Below are 20,904 nucleotides of genomic sequence, written 5' to 3' on the forward strand. Positions count from 1 at the left end.
GCATAAAACCATTCACGTTTCATAGAAAATGTAAATTTTAGCAAGAAACAATTTTAAAAAACACAAAAACTTCTGTAATCACAAATAAAATTTTCCTATTAAAATTTTAATAACATAGAATGTGATAAAAATGCCTTTATCACATTAAGAATAAATTGAAAAATTTATGATCATGCTTTTCAACATTTTGTTCTGTTGATTTGAACATATTTTTTGAAATTCAAATATTTTTAATACCTGAAACAACCACTTTAAAAGTATTCTATTTTTATCTGGGTTATTGAAAGGGCTCTGAGAAAGGCTTCACTATAATATCATTTATAAAGGTGATCATCTTTATATTCAGCCTAATTGTTCAATGCTAATCTCTTCCAGAGACACCCTCACAGACACATGCAGAAATAATTTTTTTACCAGCTACCTGGGCATCCATTATCCCAGCCGCGTTGACACATAAAATTAATCATCACATATTCTTTGACTTGAATGTCCAAAATTGAATTACTAAAATAAGAATAAGAAATTAATCATCTATCCATAATTAAACCATAAAACACATATTCAATAGTATAATTTGGGATTTCAGGAAAATTGGTAAATATAAACTGAAAAATAATAGACTTAAACTGTTACGGTCATAATCTTTGACATAGTACCATTTCCTTGGACAAGTAGGAATACGTAGGGCAGGAAGAAGAAAACATGATGATAATAGAAAACTATGATAAACAAGAATTTTAGGTATATTTTTGGGGCAAAAGACTACTTTTTTTTTTTTTATTAAATCTTTATTGTTCAGATTATTACATTTGTTCCTCTTTTTTCCCCCCATAACTCCCCTCCTCCCAGTTCCCGCCCCACCATCCGCCCTCACTCCCCACCCACTGTCCTCATCCATAGGTGCATGATTTTTGCCCAGTCTCTTCCCGCATCTCCCACACCCCTTTCCTCCCCAAGAATAGTCAGTCCATTCCCTTTCTATGTCCCTGATTCTATTATGATCACCAGATTATTTATTCACTTGATTCTTAGATTCACTTGTTGATAGATGCATGTTTGTTGTTCATAATTGGTATCTTTACCTTTTTCTTCTTCTTCCTCTTCTTAAAGGATACCTTTCAGCATTTCATATAATCCTGGTTTGGTGGTGATGAACTCCTTTAGCTTTTCCTTATCTGTGAAGCTCTTTATCTGACCTTCAATTCTGAATGATAGCTTTGCTGGATAAAGTAATCTTGGTTGTAGGTTCTTGGTATTCATCACTTTGAATATTTCTTGCCATTCCCTTCTGGCCTGCAAAGTTTCTGTTGAGAAATCAGCTGACAGTCGTATGGGTACTCCCTTGTAGGTAACTGAGTTTCTTTCTCTTGCTGCTCTTAAGAGTCTCTCTTTGTCTTTTGCTCTTGGCATTTTAATTATGATGTGTCTTGGTGTGGTCCTCTTTGGATTCCTTTTGTTTGGGGTTCTCCATGCTTCCTGGACCTATAAGTCTATTTCTTTCACCAGGTAGGGGAAGTTTTCTGTCATTATTTCTTCAAATAGGTTTTCAATATCTTGCTCTCTCTCATCTTCTGGCACCCCTATAATTCTGATGTTGGTACGCTTGAAGCTGTCCCAGAGGCTCCTTACACTATCTTCGTATTTTCGGATTCTTTTTTCATTTTGCTTTTCCAGTTGGGTGTTTTTAGCTTCTTCGCATTTCAAATCTTTGCCTTGATTCTTGCGGTCCTCTGGTCTGCTGTTGGGAGTCTGTATAATATTCTTTATTTCAGTCCGTGTATGTTTAATTTCTAGTTGGTTCTTTATCATAACATCGAGGGTCTCATTAGATTTGTTGAGGATCTCAATAACTATCGGCGGCTTCTAGACAGTTCTTGAGAGACCTTAAAAGTGTGGTTCTGAATTGAATATCCTCCATTGACACTTTTGTCCTGTTTCTTTGTCTCCGCATTTTTTATGCTTTCTTGGTGCACCCCCTAGTGGTCTTTGTGTGCAGTCCTCCTGTAGTTAAGCCTTGATTGTTGTAGTTAATACTAGGGGGATTTGACCTCCAGGCCAGCTGGCTGTGAGAGTCAGCTGTGTCTGCAGTGGGAAAACTTCTATCCTCTAGGGAGGTGCTAATCTAGCCTTTGCCTGAGGCTATCTGGCAAATGGCTCTGCACAGGGCTTGGGCAGGGCGGGTGGGTCGCTCAGGCTCGGGATCAACAGGGTGGGCCAGAGAGAGCAGTTATGGCAGCTCTCAGTTCCGTCCCTAGGACCTCTGCCTCTCAGAGTCCCAGCAACCGCTGCAAACCTCAGAGAGAAAGCTGCCTTCAAGTTCCAACCGAAGCCAGACAGTCCCGCTTCTCCCGTTTGAGTCTGGGTCCCTAGAGACTCGCCCGGATCTGGAGCTCAGAATCTGAGACTCCCTCCCGATTGAAAGCACCAACCGCGCCCCCCACCACCAGCCCGCTCTGCGCGCACTCCATACCTGAGTATTTCACTTCAGCACTACGCCTCCTCTGAGTCTGGGTATGATATTCTCTTTCCTCCTAGTTGTAGAATTTCCACTCAGCCAGCCTTCCTGTGGTTCTGGATGATGTCCGTTCCGTCTTTTAGGTGTATTTTGATTTGGTTGTTCAAGGCAGCAATCTCCGGCGTTAACCTATGCCACCATCTTGGTTCTCCCCAACATTGTAAAAATTTTTGAGTTACAGAAGTTTTATAAAAATATGCAATAAAGTTACGTTTTAATACACATATATTTTTAAATGAATCAATTAATGGCATTTGAAAATAAGATGACTTTTATATAAAATCTGAATCCCTAAACTCACAAGCTTTTCAACACTGGGACTATATTTCTGCATGGGTGGGTGTGTGATTTTCAATTCCTCACAGTCAATATCTTCATGGCTTCTCATACATAACTAACTTCTACATGTTACCTGTACAGCCAAGTGAAAAATATTGAGTGTAATATACATGTAATAATGTATAAAATCCATGTTTTTGTTATTAGACTTTACTTACATTTAAAGAAAATTTAAATGTAAGTCATGTTCCATATACCTCACTCAGTTTTCTCTGTTACTGACATCTAATATTAGTAAGATACATTTGTTAAAATTCATGAGCAAGTATTAATGCATTCTTATTAAATGAAGCTCATAATTCTTTACATTTCCTTAGTTTTTACCTAGTGTTCCTTTTCTGTTTCTGAATCTCATCCACATTATATTTAGTTGCCATGTCTTCTAAAGCTCCTCTTGTATGTGAAATTTTCACAGACACAGCTTGTTTTTTTATGAGATTGACCATTTTAAAGGTATTGATCATGATTTTGTAGAATTCAGAGCTCTAGAACTTGCTTGATATTTTCCCCATGATTTGCCTAGGATTGTAGGTTATTAGGAAAAAGACTATTGAGATGAAATGTAATTTCATCACATTCTGTCAAGTGTACATACTGTCAATATTATTTATAACAGTTGTTCTTGATAGGCTGGGGTAGTATTTATCAGGTTTCTCCACTGTCAAGGGTCCCAGCCCCTCACACTTTCCATATTGTATACATTTGAAATAAGTCACCTGTGAAGTCCACACCTGTGGAACAGGTAGTTATGATCCATCTCTTTGAGGGGAGAGTATTTATATAAATTATTTGGAATTATTCTGCATGGGAGATTTCTTTTTTCTCCTTCATTTTTAATTTATTGAAACATTTGGTTATATCTGTATGAACTAAACATTCATATTATACTCTAGGTTATAATCCAGTATTTTTGTGTGTCCACACCAACAATTTTATTAGCTCAGTAAGTAAAGGCCTAGTCCTTTTGAACCCTCAAACCCATGGTGTGGATAAGAATAAATCTTGGAGCAGAAATCTCCCCTGTCCCTCAATATAGAATTATGAAGGGAAAAAGAGGGTCTGTGCAAATAGGTGGGAGAGAGGAGAATATTAAGCCAGGATGGCAGTGAGAAGGAAGAGCATAAAGGAGAGGGTGAAGGATCTATTGAAGACTCATGAAAAACAAGGTGGGGGAGGTGGGGATAGGGAGCCAAAGAGGTGAGATAGTGTAGGTCTGATGGGTAAGAATCTTTTTTTTAATTGCTCTTTGGTTAGTTGGTCCCCCTGGAAACATTTATGGTGCTGAATACAAAATAATGTTACTGCTCCCGGTGCCCAAATCAGCAGTCCACAGTCCCTGTGATAGGAATGGGGTGATAGTCCAAGGGGAAGCTATTGTCTGGGACCAGAAGCACCTGAGCTCTTTTTTGTAGACCAATAAAGCAAACAGCTTTCAGAATTCCTCTCCACAATATGCACACATAGGATCCAGATCTGCTGCTGGATTTGCTCTCAAATTATACACCATCTTCAGTTCATCGGAATTCGTATTGTGTACTACAGTTGCACCATATCCAGCCTTCTCAGCATAGAGGAACTTGGTTGGATTCAAAGTTGCAGTTGAATCTTTCAAGCAGTGCAATAAAGATGACCTATTGACAAGGATGGAGGTACTAAGGCAATGTGCTATAGTCATTGGCTGGGTTGGCCACTACAGGGACCCTTATAACACCCTTGATTCAAGATACCCCTCAAAGACCTTTATCTTGGTTCTTTACCATGAAAATTGTGTGGAGATCAAACCCTTGCAAATATGGGGTCCTTTTATGCCTGTGGCCACCAGGAATTTCTCACTCTCATGCTTGTCTATACACTGCCTCCAACAATTTGTCAAAGTTAACATTTAAGTGTTCTATCAGGTCCAGTAGCTTCTATTCTCTATAAGGTGACTACGTCTATGATGCTCTGCATCAGCCTCTCTAGATTTTCAGGTGGTGCTTTTCCTTGTGACTTCAATTGTCTGATGGGTTCATAACAATCTTTGATTTTTACAGGCATTTTCCTTTATTCTTGTTAAATGGACAAGAATGGTGACTTCCAAGCTCTTTACATGTCAGAGCTGACACCAGAAATTTCCCGAAGTCACTTTTCTCATTTCAGCTTGAGGCTGTAATATTTGTTCACCAACATAGATATAACATCAATCTTCTTAAAAATTTACCAGTATACTTTCATTCAGAATTCAACATATCAATGTATATAAAACAGTATTATTTTCTGAATTCAAATTTTCTGTAGTGTTATAGAGCTTCTATAAAAATCAGAGAAAATCAACTAATATATATGCAGGAAAACAGAGAACACGTAAGAGAAATGCATGTTACATCAGTCTGAATTCAGGTATAAAATAACAAAAACTGAGCAGACTAGTGTGATTCAATAAAATAAGGAAAATAACATAGATATAATAGCACAGATAAAAAACAAAAAAACAAAAACACACACACACAAAAAAAAACTTTGGCCCTAGCCAGTTTGGCTCAGTGTATAGAGTGTTGGCCTGTGGACCAAAGGGTCCCAGGTTTGATTCTGGTCAAAGGCATATGCCCAGGTTGTGGGCTTGATCCCCAGTAGGGGGCAGGAGGCAGCCAATCAATGATTCTCATCATTGATGTTTCTATATCTCTTTCCCTCTGCCTTTGTCTCTGAAATAAATAAAAATATAAATAAATAAAAAACTTTGAATAAAAACAATAAAAAACAAACAAAAAAACAAGGTGTATTTATTTGGTATTTATTTTGGAGTTTAAACACATCCTATTAATAAAACCTATGTGGTCATCACACCTTCAAGCCATGATGCCCTCACACCTCAACAAGTGATCACCAGGAGGCTGCATGTGCAGTGGGCACCGGGGTCTTGATGCTGCCTGTGCAGCCCGGAGGCAGGTCCTGGGGCTCCGTGCAGCAAGGCCTGGGGGTCCCACGGCTTTGAGCGGTGCAGAGGCGGGACCCCCTGGCTCCGGCCTACCTCTTTGGGGCAATCCATTGAGGAGCCTCAGATGGGTGGGCAGGGCCTACTTCTTTGGGGTGATTGATGGCAGGGCTCCCGCCCTGTGAGAGGGCACAGGCCAGCCTGGGGGACCCTCTCCTGAGTGCATGAATTTCGTGCACCGACCTCTAGTATATAATAAGTAAGTACAAAATCAATTTAAATCTTCTGTCAAACTTTTCTTCAAATAAATTCTCTATATAACAAAGTATGATGACAAGAGTAATTTAAAATTAACAGTACAACTATTGATTTTCAATTTTAAATAATTTTTGTTTGTTTCACCTGATGAATCACCTTCGATATAAAAATGAAAATTAAATGCAAACAATAATAAATTTTATTAACTTAAATACATATTTGTTTTATCTTTTTATGTTCCCCAAAACATTTGGTAAGCTAACAATGAAGCACAAAAACTCTGACACATTTTTCTTTACCTACTAGTATACTCCTGATTTAGCACTTGACTTAACAGTAATCACAGGTAATTTTAGAACAATAAGAATATCTCCCAGTTGTCACAGGATTGATATTTTAAGCAAATATAGTACTTAGGGAACTCCAAAGCTATCAGGATTTAATACACAGTGTATAAAAAGTAGAGAATTAAGTGAAATGAAATATTCATAAACTATCCAGAAAATGACACCTGCTACTAAGCTTTAGGTAATTGCTATTATAATTGCTTTTAAATATATGCCCCCAAAGTAACCTAGATTTTTGGTTTTAACTGCTGGATCAATGTCTTTAATACAATATAAAGAACACAAATTATACCCTACTAGGGGCCTGATGCATGAAAATCATGCACGGGGTGGGGCGAGGGGAGGGTGGAAAGGGGAAGGCCCCTCAGCTTGGCCTGCACCCTCTCCAATCCAGGACCCCTTGGGGGATGTCCAACTGCTGGTTGAGGCCCGATCCCTGTGGGCAATCCGGGACCATTGGCTCCTAACTGCTTGCCTGCCTGCCTACCTAATCTCCCCTAACCACCTCTGCCAGCCTGTCTGATTGCCCCTAACTGCTCCCCTGCTGGCCTGATCACCCCTAACTGCCTCTGCTTCAGCCCTGCACCTAAGACCCAGGATTCCCTCCTCCGGCCAGCTGCAGCTTTGCCCAGGCCAGCCACAGCTGCAGGGGACCGTGGCCCGGTGGCTTTGCCTGGGCCCGGCTTTGTCATGAAGGATGTCTGAATGGTTGTCCGGAAGATGTCTGGTCTAATTTGCATATTACCCTTTTATTAGTATAGATTGGTTGAATGGGGATTCAAGCAAAATTTTTTTAACTTCAGAGTACATAGTCCTGATAGTTAATGATAAATCATAAATATTAGGCTTCTTGGAAGCAAAAGTAATGTACATGGTCACAGGATCATGGACCATATGCAAGTCCAGCAAACCCAGAAATGATGCTGATGTCTGAACTTGGCTAGTCATCCTTTCAAAGATGAAGGCTGAAGATGAAGTTGAAAAATATATTTTGACCAGATGCTAAGGCCACAGCCAAATTTTGGTCCATCCTTACTAAACTGTATCCCTCCTGTAGGAGAGACATACAAGCTGTTCATTAAAAACAATTTTGGGCCCTGACCGGTTTGGCTCAGTGGATAGAGCATCGGCCTACGGACTGAAGGGTCCCAGGTTCGATTCTGGTCAAGGGCATGTACCTTGGTTGCGGGCACATCCTCAGTGGGGAGTGTGCAGGAGGCAGCTGAATCGATGTTTCTAACTCTCTATCCCTCTCCTTCTCCCTTCCTCTCTGTAAAAAAAAATCAAAAAAATATATTTTAAAAAAATTTTGGTGAAATATAGTTATTAACATGGGAGGATTGTCTTACTGTTATAAAATTTAAACACTGGTTATAAAAGAGTATGAAGATGTGATGCCAAATTTGTCATTAAGGGGGGAAATCTGAGCAGATAAAAGACTGAAAGACACGTACAAAATGTTATGATGATTATTCTGGGTTTCAGATGAAAGGATTTCTGCTTTATTTTTAATTACATGTGTTTGTATTTTATAAAACATGTTAGTCATATGGTTTTTAAAACTAAAAGGTGCAAAATTGTTATATATACACATGAATAAAATATAACTTCTCAAAAGACGTTTTGGGGGTAGAATTATTTGCAAGTCAAGATAAAAAATCCATATAGTAATCATTCCAACTGTGATAGATATTACTGATATTTACTTATATATCCTTTTCTTTGTGAGTATGCAGAAATCCTCTTTTCCAAAACACTTTATATTGAAAAAAATTGCCATATGAGTAGCCATTGTTAGTGAAACATAACTGGAAGATTTGTATATTGTGTATGGCCTGAGACCATGAATGCTCCTAAGTAAATCACCAGTTGCTTTCCACCCACCAATGATACTGTAGAATGCCCATGTTAAGATAATGGAGCAGCAGGATTGAAATACTTCAGTTTGACCTCTACAGAGTTGCTAAAAACTATAGAAGACTTCGGATGAGCAAGAAATTAGCATATGATCTGTAAAGCCACTGATAATATAAGCTTGCTTATCATTATAGTATAAGCTACCCTAATCTGAAAAATACAGTAACAAAAACCTGTGAATTTTATAAGACAGTTATTTTGACTATTTCACCCACTAAGTGTCCTCTCAGATATTAGTGTTAAGAATAAAAGTGAGGATATTCATCACTAAAGAGTCTACATATAAAACAGATGAAATAATTTTATGAGCTGTAATTTTCATAATTTGGGTAACACAACATAATATATTTGAAAGAAGAAATGAAGGCAAATTTGAAAAATCCTCTTTAAAGAAATGTTAAGTCTAGAAGGTTTCACTGGTGAAATATTTTTGAAATTGAAGGCTTCACTAATTTTTTTCTAAAATTGATTTCCCATAATTTGCAAATTCCTCCAGGTAATTGAAATAACAACTATTTATTAATTCTTATCATAAAACTATAATTAACTCAGTACAACACTTGACTGGGCATTACAAGAAAGACAAAATTAAAACCAACATTTTTAGCATCTGAAGGCAAAAAGTTCTTGTGTGATATTATTAAGTCAAATCCAGTGATACATTATATAGAATAATACATTACAGACAAGTAGTATTTAATTCAGAAAGGCAAGAAATATTTAACATTTGAAAATCACTCGAGTCAAATAATTCAATCTATAAAGAAAAAGAAAGGGAAAATCATAGATGATCATAGATGCAAAATTGATAGATACAGGGGAAAAGTTACAACAGCCAACACAATTATGTATATACATTTAAAACACAGTAAACTATAAATAAAACTTTCTTAAAGAGATAAAAGAAATCTATAAGAAAACCAAGGTATGTTATACTCAATGGTGAAATAGTTAACTCACATCCCCTCCTAAGATCAATAAGAAGATTATCACTCTTCTTTAACATTGTGATGTAGGTACTACTCAGTGTATATATAACTAAGCACAAAGCATGAGACTTGAAAGAAGAAGTAAGCCTTTCTTATTTACATAACACATTATTGTGTAGTAAGAGGACCCAAAATAATATACATATAACAAAATCTAAATTAATAAGTGAAGATAGCTAAGTCATTCCATAAGATATTAATACACAAAATTTAATTTTGTTTGTGTATGCTGGCCTGAGACAAGAGAAAATGAAATTAAAGTTACTATTTCCACTAGCAGGGAAACATAAAATTTATTGTAAAACATCTAATTAAAAGTAATGAACATTCTCTTCACTGAAAATTACAAACTGTTGTTGAGAAAAATAAAGCAAGACAGATAATTGGAGCAATATTCTAGCATCATGAATTGGCAAACTTAATACTCTACAGTTGTCAATTGTTCAAAGATAGCTTCTAATATACAAGGTGGGGCAAAAGGAGGTTTATAATTGTGAGTATGTGAGAGTTTATTCTTGTATTATTATTTATTAATTACTAGAGGCCTGGTGCATGACATTTGTGCACTGGGGTGGAGGGCCCCTCAGCCCAGCCTGTGCGCTCTCACAGTATGGGACACCTCCGGGGGATGTCCATACCCCGAGGGGTCCTTAGCACTGCCGTGGAGGTGGGAGAGGCTCTCCCACCTCCACTGTGCTCGCCAGCTGTGGGCCTAGCTTCTGGCTGAGCTGTGCTCCCCCTATGGGAGCTCACTGACCACCAGGGGGCAACTACTCCATTGAGCGTCTGCCCTCTGGTGGCCAGTGCACATCATAGCGACCAGCCATTCTGACATACTGTTAATTTGCATATTATCCTTTTATTATATAAGACTAGAGGCCCAGTGCACAAAAATTTGTGCACTCGGGGGGGGTGGGGTGGGGAGAGGGGGTCCCTCAGCCCAGCCTGTGCCTTCCCTCAGTCTGGGACCCCTCAGAAGATAACAACTTGTTGGCTTAGGCCTGCTCCCAGGTGGCAGAGGGCAGGCCCAATCCCTAGGTGCAGCCCCTGGTCGGGCTCAGAGCAGGGCTGATTGGGGAGTTGGGACGCCGCCCCCTGTCATGCACAGAGCAGGGCGGATCGGGAGCTTGCGATGCCACCCTCAGTCACGCCCAGGGTAGGGCCGATTGGGGGGTTGGGGCACCGCCCCCTGTCACACTCAAGGCAGGGTCGATGGGGAGGCTGCGGCACCACCCCCTGTCACGCACATAGCATGGCCAATCAGGGGGTTGGGGTGCTTCCCCCTGTCACTCACAGAGAAGGGCCCATCAGGGGGTTTGGGGAGCTCCCCCCTGTCACGCACAGAGCAGGGCCCATCAGGGAGTTGGGGAGCTCCCCCCTGTCACTCACAGAGGAGGGCCAATAGGGCAGTTGGGGCACTGCCCCCTGTCACACTCAGGGCAGGGCTGAAGGGGAGATTATGGCTCTACCTCGTCACACAGAGAGCAGGGCCCGTGGTGGGGGGGGGGTTGGGGCGCCGCCTTCTATCACCCACAGAGCAGGGCTGATCAGGGGGTTGGGGCGCTGCCACTGTCACACTCAGGGCAGGGCTGATGGGGAGGTTATGGCTCTACCCCATCACACACAGAGCAGGGCCTGTGGTGGGGGGGTTGGGGTGCTGCACCCTGTCACATACAGAGCAGGGCTGATCAGGGGATTGGGGTGCTGCACCCTGTCACACACAGAGCCTCAGGGCGATCAGGGGGTTTGGGCGCTGCCCCCTGTGACACTGATCCCAGTGCCGGGAAGCCTCACGGCTCCACTGATCCCGGTGCTGGGAGGCATATTACCCTTTTACTATATAGGATAGAGACCTGGTGCATGGGTGGGGGCCGGCTGGTTTGCCCTGAAGGGTGTCCTGGATCAGCATGAGGGTCCCGCTTGGGTGCCTGGCCAACCTGTGTGAGGGGCTGATTGCTGTTTGCAGCTGGTCACACCTCCTTCAGGTTGGGGGCCCTCACTGGGGTTCCTGGCCAGTCTGGGTGAGGGGCTGAGGGCTGTTTTCAGGCTGGCAGGTGACTGAAGCTCCCAACCGCTCCTTTTTTCTTTCTTTTTTTAAATTCTGTCCCAGCTTTAGCTCTGAGGCTTGGCTCCAGCTCTGAGGCCTCGGCTGCTGAAAGCAGGTATCTGGTTTGTTTGGGTTCTATAATCGAAACACTGTATCAACTCCAGCTCTGAGTTCCTGGCTGGCTGAAAGCAGGTTTCTGGGGTTTTGTTTAGCTTCTATATTTGTAACAATGTTTCAAACTGCAAGCTCAGAGGCCGGCAGCAGCAGGTGGGGAACGTTGGCTTCCTCTGTCACTGAAGCAAGCAAGCCTCATGTTCGCTTCAGCTGCCTGGCTGCCGGCCGCCACCTTGGCTGGCAGTTAATTTGCATATCTCCCTGATTAGCCAATGGGAAGGGTAGCAGAGGTATGGCTAATTACCATGTTTCTCTTTTATTAGATAGGATTGTATAATTTTCCATACAAACAACTGTAAACCTCCTTTTGCCCCACGTTCTGTAGCTCCTCACATTTTTGCTGAGGCTAAATCTGTCCTCTATTACAAAGTGCAATAGCCTGGGTGATTTATAAACAACCTAAAGTTATTTCTCACAGTCTTGGAGGTTGGAAGTCCAATTTCAGATGCCAGCATAGTTGGGTGAGGTCCTTTTTGCAGGTTCTAGACTTCACATTTTATCCTCACAGGTGGATAGGGAGCTCCCTCTGGGCTCTTTTCAAAGAGAATTAACCACACTCATTAGGTACTTCCTCCTAATCCTACCACATTAGTATAGGGTTTCAACATATATGAATTTGGGGCATACACAGACATTCAGCCTATATCACCAACACACTGGTTTTTCTCAATCATTACCTCCAGGATTCCATGCTTTATGAGGGGTGGAAAAAAAAATCATTGAGTCTACCTTAGGAAACTAGGAGGCTTTCTTCTTATATCTCTGTTTTGACCTTTTTATTTGCTACAAGGCAATATTCCAAATACATCAACATTTATTACTGATTGCGCCAACTCTGCCTTGGCCTGCAAGGGGGAATTCTAGGGTAAGGCTATCATCTATAACCATTCTGGCCAGGGAAAGAGTCTGAGCTGAATGCTTTCCAAGGCCAAGGTGTTGTCATTGATAATGTAAGCTTACATCATGGAAAAATTCTCCCTACTTTTTCTAACTGGATGATCCTAACACAGCAATAAATTCCCACAGAATGTGCATAAATAATGAGTCATTTATCACTGTGGGAAAGTTTTCCCAAGTAACTAAGGGTCACCTCATGTTGGAGAGATTTGTGGAGTTGTCTAAGGGCTACGTACATATGGGGATTCCTTAAAAATGTGAAAGTCTCTTATGACCACAGCAATGTGCAATGTATCATGACTTTCGGAGCCAATAAATTTGTGCCTGGCATAAGAAGTATACACTAGAAGTATTGTCCAAGTGGTACACATGGTGCCTCCAAAAACAAAGTAAGGTTATAATTATTGGGGTTTCCTTAACAGGAATTTCTTCAGTTGGCTTGATTCCAGTTGGTCCCATCAGAAAACAAGTCCTTACCATGGGCATCTGCATTTGTGTTTCAGACTTTCTGATTGTCAGGGGAGATTTTTTCCTTACCATTTATAGCCTCAAAGAGCAGTGTCCCTAATCTGCCAGCGTGTAGTCTCCCACATGGCAAACCAGACAACTAGGCTACAGGCAACAGCCCAGAATATAACAAAAATATCCCAAAGTTCATCAAGGGAAGTATTGGCCTATCTATGAGCGCTGATTTGATGTCTGCCAACTGAGAGGAGAGACCATATTGGCTTTTGGGTTATTCGTGGTGAGTGCTGATTTTACACAGATGGTTTTCCATAGCAGTACAATGTACACCCTCATGTTTCAATATAGATGAGCAGTCAGTGAACCAGGCCCAAACAGTTAAGAAATTTCTGTGAATGGAAAGCCCCAGGGAGCCAGCAGTTTTGCTTAAGGCAGTGAAATGAGAGAGAAGAATTTCTTCAAAGGAGCACCTCTCACTTTTTTACTCACATTTAAGATGTTTCCAGGTCAAGTCGGCTGCTCTCTGGAAAACACATTTTCTATTTGACAAGGAAGACTTTTAAGGTCCTTCCCACCTTGTTATTTGTTGAGTCTAAATGACCCACTGCATAATGTGGATATCAGGCTGGATACCCACAGGGTCTGCATGCGGCATGCATTCAGCTAGTTCAAAAGACATTTACTTGGTGTTTGCATTAGAAAGGTGACACTTAGCCCTGGCCGGTGTGGCTCAGTTGATAAAGCATTTTCCAACACACCAAAAGGTCACCAGTTTGATTCCTAGTCAGGACACATACTCAGGCTGCTATCCCCAGCAGGAGATAGCAACCTGCTATCGATGTTCTCCTCTCACATCAATGTTCTCCACTATCGCTCCCTTCCTCTCTCTCTGAAATCATTTCTCCACTGCATGCAATGACCCTTTTGTCATAAAACAAGTACTTTATGTACAAAGCTATTACTGGGCTTTCTATTCTATTCCACTGCTTAGTTTTTCTATTATTGCACGATCACCTTTCTAGCTTAATTATCTTAACTTATAGTAGGTATTAATATCTTCTGTATTACTCCTTTAGCTAGGCTTTTTCAAAAGTTTACTTTATTTGTTCTTAGCCCAGACTTTGTATTTTCATATAAATTTAAGAATCAGCTTTTAATTTCATTATATGCACACACACACACACACACACACACACACACTTAGTTCTTGGAGTCCTGTTGATAGGAGCTCTAACTAGATCTTATAATAAGACAAGTTGAAAGGATTTGATTTCAGTCTCTGTTGGTCAGAAAAACCTTAGTTGTCCACAGAGTAACATACTAAAGTGAAAATTTTCCAGAGGTTAACACGGTGTCTGACTCAGGGTGAGAAGCTGGGAGGAAGTCCACCAGGAACTTCTTGTGCTCCTATAGGTTTGCTGTGTATGTTGAGATTATACGGCCCTTACTGCTTTGTAATTTGGGCCATTTTCCAGGTTATTATTCCAAAACAGCTCAGGTTTTGGAAAGTTAAAATAATGTCTTTCTGCACAAAGAGTAGGCTCGCTTCCTGCTAGTCATAACATCAGGGTTTCTGATTCTCAGAATCCCTTTCCTTTAGGGCAGCCCAGTCCATGTACCAACTTCAGTGGTCCCACCACATTGCTCTGTGGAACTTAGAGTTTAGGGATCCAGGATAATTATGCTGATATGATGACTTTATATTTTACCCCAGGTATCTGTCATCTTCTATCAGCATCCATGTTACTGTGGCTGGCTCTTATAGTAGCATATAAATAAAGCAAAATAAATTCCCTTGCACACAGGTGTTTTCAGTTTGAAACCATCAATCTCTGCTCTTGGACTTCTTTCATATTTATATAAATTCATACACAACAACAATTTTAAATCAATTATATAGAGAAATTTCTTAAGGAGAAATGAGAGGTAATTGATTATATAAATTACATGATCAGTTCAGTGGTTTTGTTTCCGTAGGTTATATTTTTGTTTGTTGATGGTTTCCTTCACTATCTATGTTTTTTTCTAGGAGTTTTATGTTTTTAGGCCTTACTTTTACATTTTAAATCAATTTTGAGTTTATTTTTGTATATGGTAAAAGAGTGGCCCAGTCTCTTTCTTATTTATTTATTTATTTGCATATGTCTGTCTATGACACCACTTATTGAAGAGACTGTAGTTTCTCCATTGTATAGCCTTGCCTCTTTTGTCTTGGAGTAGTTAACCATATAAGTGATCATTTCTTTCTGGGCTCTCTATTCTGTTCCATTGATCTATGTGTTTGTTTTTTTGTTTTTTTGTTTTTTTTTGGTTGCTATTACATTGTTTTGATTATTATAGCTTTGTAATATAGTTTAAAGTCAGGAAGTAGAGTATGATAACTTCAACTTTCTTTGTCAAGATTTCTTTGGCAATTCATGATCTTTGTGGTTATATATAAATTTTAGAATTATGTGTTCTAGTTCTCAGACTTTCCTTAGTATTCTGATAGGGGTCACATTGAATTCATGGAATTCTTTAGGTTGTATTGTCATTTTAACAATTTTAATCCTTCCAATCTATGTGCACAGTGTATGCTTCCATTTATTTGTGTCCTCTTTAATTTCTTTCTTTAGTGTCTTATAGTTTTCAGAGAACAAGCCTTTCATTTTGGGATTAAATTTATTCCTAGGTATTTTATTATTTTTTTATGTAATTATAAATAAGATTATTTTCTTAACTTCTAATCATTATTATTATATAGAAATGCAATAAATTTCTGTATGTAATTTTGTATCCAGTTATTTTATTAATTATATTAATCAATTCCTTTAGTAATTATATTATTTTACTGCTTTAGTTTTGGAAGGTTGTATGTTTCTAGAAAAGTACCCCTTTTTTCCAAGATTGTCTAACTTGTTGACATATAATTGAGCATTCTTTAATGATCCTTTGTAATTTTATGATGTTGGTTGTAATCTCGCCCTTTTCATTTCCAGTTTTATTTCTTTTTATTCTCTCTTTTTTTGCTTAATGAGACTTGCTAAATGCTTGTCAACTTTATTTATCATTTCAAAGAACTGGCTCTTAGTTTTATTGATCTTTTTATTGTGTTTTTATTTTTTCCATTGTATTTATATCAATGCTGGTATTTATTTCCTTCCTTCTATTTACTTTTGGTTTAGTTGTTTTGTTTGTTCTCTTTTTGTAGTTCCATTAGGTGTCAATTTAGATAGTTTATATGAGTTTTTTTTTTTTTTTTTTGGGGGGGGGGCAGGGGTTACTTCTTAAGGTAGGCCCATATATATCTATATACTTTCCTCTTAGGACTGCTTTTGCTGCATTCCATACATTTTGTGAGATTGTGTTTTTATTTTCATTAATCTCATAGTAGTTTTTAATATGCTATTTGATTTTCTGTTTTGATCTATTGATTCTTTAAAAGCATGTTGTTTAATCTCCATGTAGTTGTGTTTTTTCCAGTTTTCTTCCTAAGGCTGCTATCTAGTTTCATGCCACCATAGTAAAAAATAAATATGTTTGATAAAATTTCAGTCTTCTTGTTTTGTGAACTAGTATGTGATCTATCCTGGAAAGGGTTTCCTGTGTACTTGACAAAAATGTGTAATATGCACTTTTTGGATGAAATGCTCTATAAATGTCTATTAAGTCAAATTGCTCTAATGTGGCATTTAAGGCCATTATTTCCTTAATTTCTGCCTGCATCTAATCATTGAGGTAAATGAAGTTTTAAAGTCACCAACTATTATTATATTATTCTTAATTTATGCCTTTGTATCTGTTATATTTGCTTTATATCCATGGGTGCTCCTAAGTTGGGTGTGCAGCTAATTATAATTATAATATCCTCCTCTTAGGCTGAGCCCTTTAAAATTCTGTAATGTTTTTCTTTGGCCCTTTTTTTATGTTCTCTGTTTTAAAGTCTATTGTGTCTGATATGAGTTTTGCTTTTCAAGATTTTTTTAAATTTCTACTTACAATAGATTTTTCTATTCCTTCACTTTTGATCTGTGTGTGACTTTTGATGCAATGTGAGTCTCTTGTAAAAAGCATATAGATGAGTCATATTTATTTACTTATTTATTTATTCTGACACTTTATGTGTTTAGATTGGAGCTTTTAGTCCATTTAAGTTAAAGAAATTATTGATAAGTATGTGCTATTGCCATTTTATTAATTGTTTTTAGTTGTTTATTGTTGTTCTCCTTTCCTTTCTTCTTTGCTTGTTCTGTTTTCTTTTTTGTTGGTTTTCTTTAGTGCTTTGATGAGATTTATTTTTCTTTTTTGTAAAGTTTCATATATTTTTGGTTTATGATTACCATGATGTTCATATACAGTATATCTATCAATATCTATAGTAATCTGTTTTAAGCTATTAGGTATTTAAGTTCAATCACATTCTAAAAGTACTACATTTTTATGCCCCCCACCATACATACTCTATGATTTTGACATCATGCTTTATATATTTTTGTTTTATGTATCTCAAATAGTTACTTTTACTACTATTATAGTTAACTTTTACTACTATTGTCTTTTAACTTTCATATTAGCTTAAGTGGATTCACTGTGATTATTGTACATTTGCCTTTATAAGTGAGATTTTTTTTCTTCCTGTATTTTTTTCTATTTAAGACCTTTTGTGCATATAGAAGACCCTTTCATTGTCTGATGGGAGGGGGACTGGGAGACTGGGTGAAAAAGGTAAGGAATTTAGAAGCACAAATTGGCAGAAGTAAAATAGTCATTATGATGTAAAGTACAGCATAGGAAATGTAGGCAACCTTTTGGTGCATGGACAATGCTCAACCAACTGAGCAACATCAGCCTGGGCTATGGAATTTTATTTAGGAGAAACTCATGAAGTAAGTCTTAATTTCCAATTCCCTTGATTGGTTTTGTTCACAAATTGTCTCCTTGTAACAAATACATCCATCATTATGATTAATATAGTTGCCTTAACTTTTAGCATCCTTCTTGATAAACACATCTGGATGAAGAAACACTGAGAAAGGTACACCTTTGCCTGGAATAGTATTACTTGCGAAGTTTGTCTCTAAATTGACATTGATATATTTTCCTTTACCCACTTTTCAAGGGCTGACTGTCTACTGCCTGATGAGTCTTGAATTTCTATTAAAATTGAATTTAGTTGCTTTTTAATCAGGTCCTTGAATCTGTGACTGTAGAATGATGCTGAGTGATTTTGTTTATTCATACTGTATGCTCCTTCCTGCAATCCTATATAATAAAAGCCTAATATGCTAAGTATCTGGTCATCCATTCAACCAATTAAAGCATAATATGCTAATGATATGCTAAAGCTGCTAAACTGCTCTCTATGACATGCACTGACCACCAGGGACAGACAGTCGACCAGTGGACCAATCGCTATGAGGTGCACTGACCATCAGTGAGCAGATGCTCTGACTGGTAGATTAGCTTGCTGCTGGGGTCTGGCTGATCAGGACTGAGTGAGACGGGTTGGACATGCCCTGAAGCCCTCCCACAGTCCCTCCCTGGCTGGCCAATATCCCATGTCCTTCCCTGGCCCCAATTGTGCATCAGTGGGGTCTTTCGACCTGGCCTGCACCCCTTGCAATCCGGGACCCCTCTGGATGTGTTGGAGAGCCAGTTTCGGCCTGATCCCACAGGCCAGGCTGAGGGACCCCACTGGTGTATGAATTTGTGCACTGGGTCTCTAGTTAGATAATAAATATCACAGCCTATCATCATATAACATTTTCTTGTGATGTTAATCAAACATCAGTTGGTAATTTATATACTCTTTTTGAAATAATTTTTTTTCCTGATGCTAGACAGAGAATCAAATGGTAAATTTAAAGCTAAGGTCCAAAATTTAGTATAGCAATTTAAATGAAAGGTAGCTCAGAAGATAAAATTAGAAGGAAATCTCTAGGAATAGCCTTCATAATTAAAGGTAAATATCAAAGAAACAAATCAATTCCTCTGTGATAGTACCAATGACTATGTATTTTAATTGAGTTGCAACAAGAAGGGGATTCTGAAATGTGGAAATGTTTGAGGAGTTTTCTCTATCTTCTATATGCCTTTGGTATTGTTCTATTCAGTATTTTGGACTTCATAATAAGGGACTTTATATATTTATTATTTTTACCAACTAGAACTAAAGATATTAACACATTAATAAATGTTTATATCTATATCTTATTTTATACTATATTAACAAGCTCAGATAACTTGGCTTTTTAAAGTTTGATCATAGAACAACAAATATATGCTTCTCTGTTTTGCTAAAGAGAAAATTAAAAACAAGTTATCAAATAAAGGTTAGCCAGATGACTCATGAACAGTAATAGGATTTGTGAAAATAAATACTTAATGCACCATTTTAAAATCTGAAAATGTTATGGAAAAACATATAGCCCATACTTACCTAAGAAATATTTGTTTGTATCAGTCAATGTCTTTGATTGTAAGAAATAAAAGCTCTCTCTGGCTGTCTTAAGCAGAAGTGGAAGTTATTGGAAGACTCAAAATTAGAGAACCAGGCTCATGAAACAGATAGAAACCATGGAAAAAAATAGGATAAAGAAACAGGAGGCAGAAACAACCTGGTCACACAACACCCCTAACTCCACTACATCATTAACACTGCTTGTCAATGAAAACCTAAGTGTCTCTTCCTTTTGCTTCCCTGGCTCTGTGCAATCACTGTCTGACCAAGTCATGTTTCCATCCTCAAAATAAAATAGCAAAGTATTTACATATCCCCTTGGCTTCTGTGGTGGAAAGTATAACACACTGTAAAACAACATGGACCAATGATGAGTAAAAGGAAATTATGTATTTTGAAAATGTTTAAAAATTAGAATCTAATCTGTATTATATCCTAGTATGTTTATGTATTGAGTTTTAGAGAATTCCTTGAATATTAATCATTCTTCTCTAATCACCCCTTGAGTTAGACTACAGAAGTGAGTGTTGTTGACCCCAGGTAAAATGTGCACTGGGCCACAAAATAAATTCTAGAATCCACACCCTAAAGAAAGACTGTAGTCAATATTTGAGTATAGATTTTCCATCCTCATTTTTTCTCACTTCCTGTCCAGCACAAAGTAGATTGCTACTCTTTGCTGTATTTTATTGAGCGTTTATTTTACTAAGCATCAAATAGAGCAATGAAGGCCAGGGGCAGACCATGATCTTTTGAGATTTACATTTGGAGAGGAGATGGAGATAAAAAATATTACTGATGTTATGAATGTTTAGAAAGGAGGAAGAAAGGTTTCCATGGGAGCATATAATGTATAGAACATAAAATGGGAGCAGCTTTCCTGAAAAAAATTACACATTAGACACTTATTTATTTATTTGCAGGGGTCCAACCCCAGCAGGTCCAGGGTTTCCCAAAGGCGTAGACGGAGTCGGCGAAGAAGGAAGGACATGGAGACAGTGTTCAGTTGATCAGCAGCCTAGCCAGGATCTCCAGCCAAGTTCTGGTCTGGATCTCCAGAGAGGTTCTGGTTCGGATCTCCAGCCAGGTTCTGTGTCCATGTTCTCTTGCTAGGTTCTCCAGGTTCTCCAGCCAGGTTCTGTAGCCATGTTCACTCGCTAGGTTCTCCAGCCAGGTTCTGTCCAGCTTCTCCAGCCAGGTTCAGTCACCAGGTTCTAGTCAGGTTCTCTTGCCAATTTCTGTAGTCAGGTTCAGTCCAGGATCTTTTGCCATGTTCTCTCCAGCGAAGTTCTTCTGTCTGTAGGTTCTGTGTAGGTTCTGTCTTCTTAGTTCTGTGTTCTAAGCTCTGTATTCTAAGTTCTGTGTCTGCTGTCTTGTTACATCTGTATTTATACCAGTTGATTCAATCCTATCAATCTCTATTACAAAGGTTAGGGCGTTTCTTATCTCCATTCCAGGGAGTAAAGATGATGTAGCTTAAGCATGATTGTTCGTAGTTAAAGTGATTAATTACCCGCCTGGCACTTAGTTGAGGGGTTTTATTCCCTCCCTAACTTCAGGGGAAAATCCCTACCTGGGGAAACAACCTTTCTCAGAGAGGAGA

The sequence above is a fragment of the Myotis myotis genome, unplaced genomic scaffold, assembly GCF_014108235.1.
Source record: "Myotis myotis isolate mMyoMyo1 unplaced genomic scaffold, mMyoMyo1.p scaffold_m19_p_3, whole genome shotgun sequence".
In the NCBI taxonomy this organism is placed as follows: Eukaryota; Metazoa; Chordata; class Mammalia; order Chiroptera; family Vespertilionidae; genus Myotis; species Myotis myotis.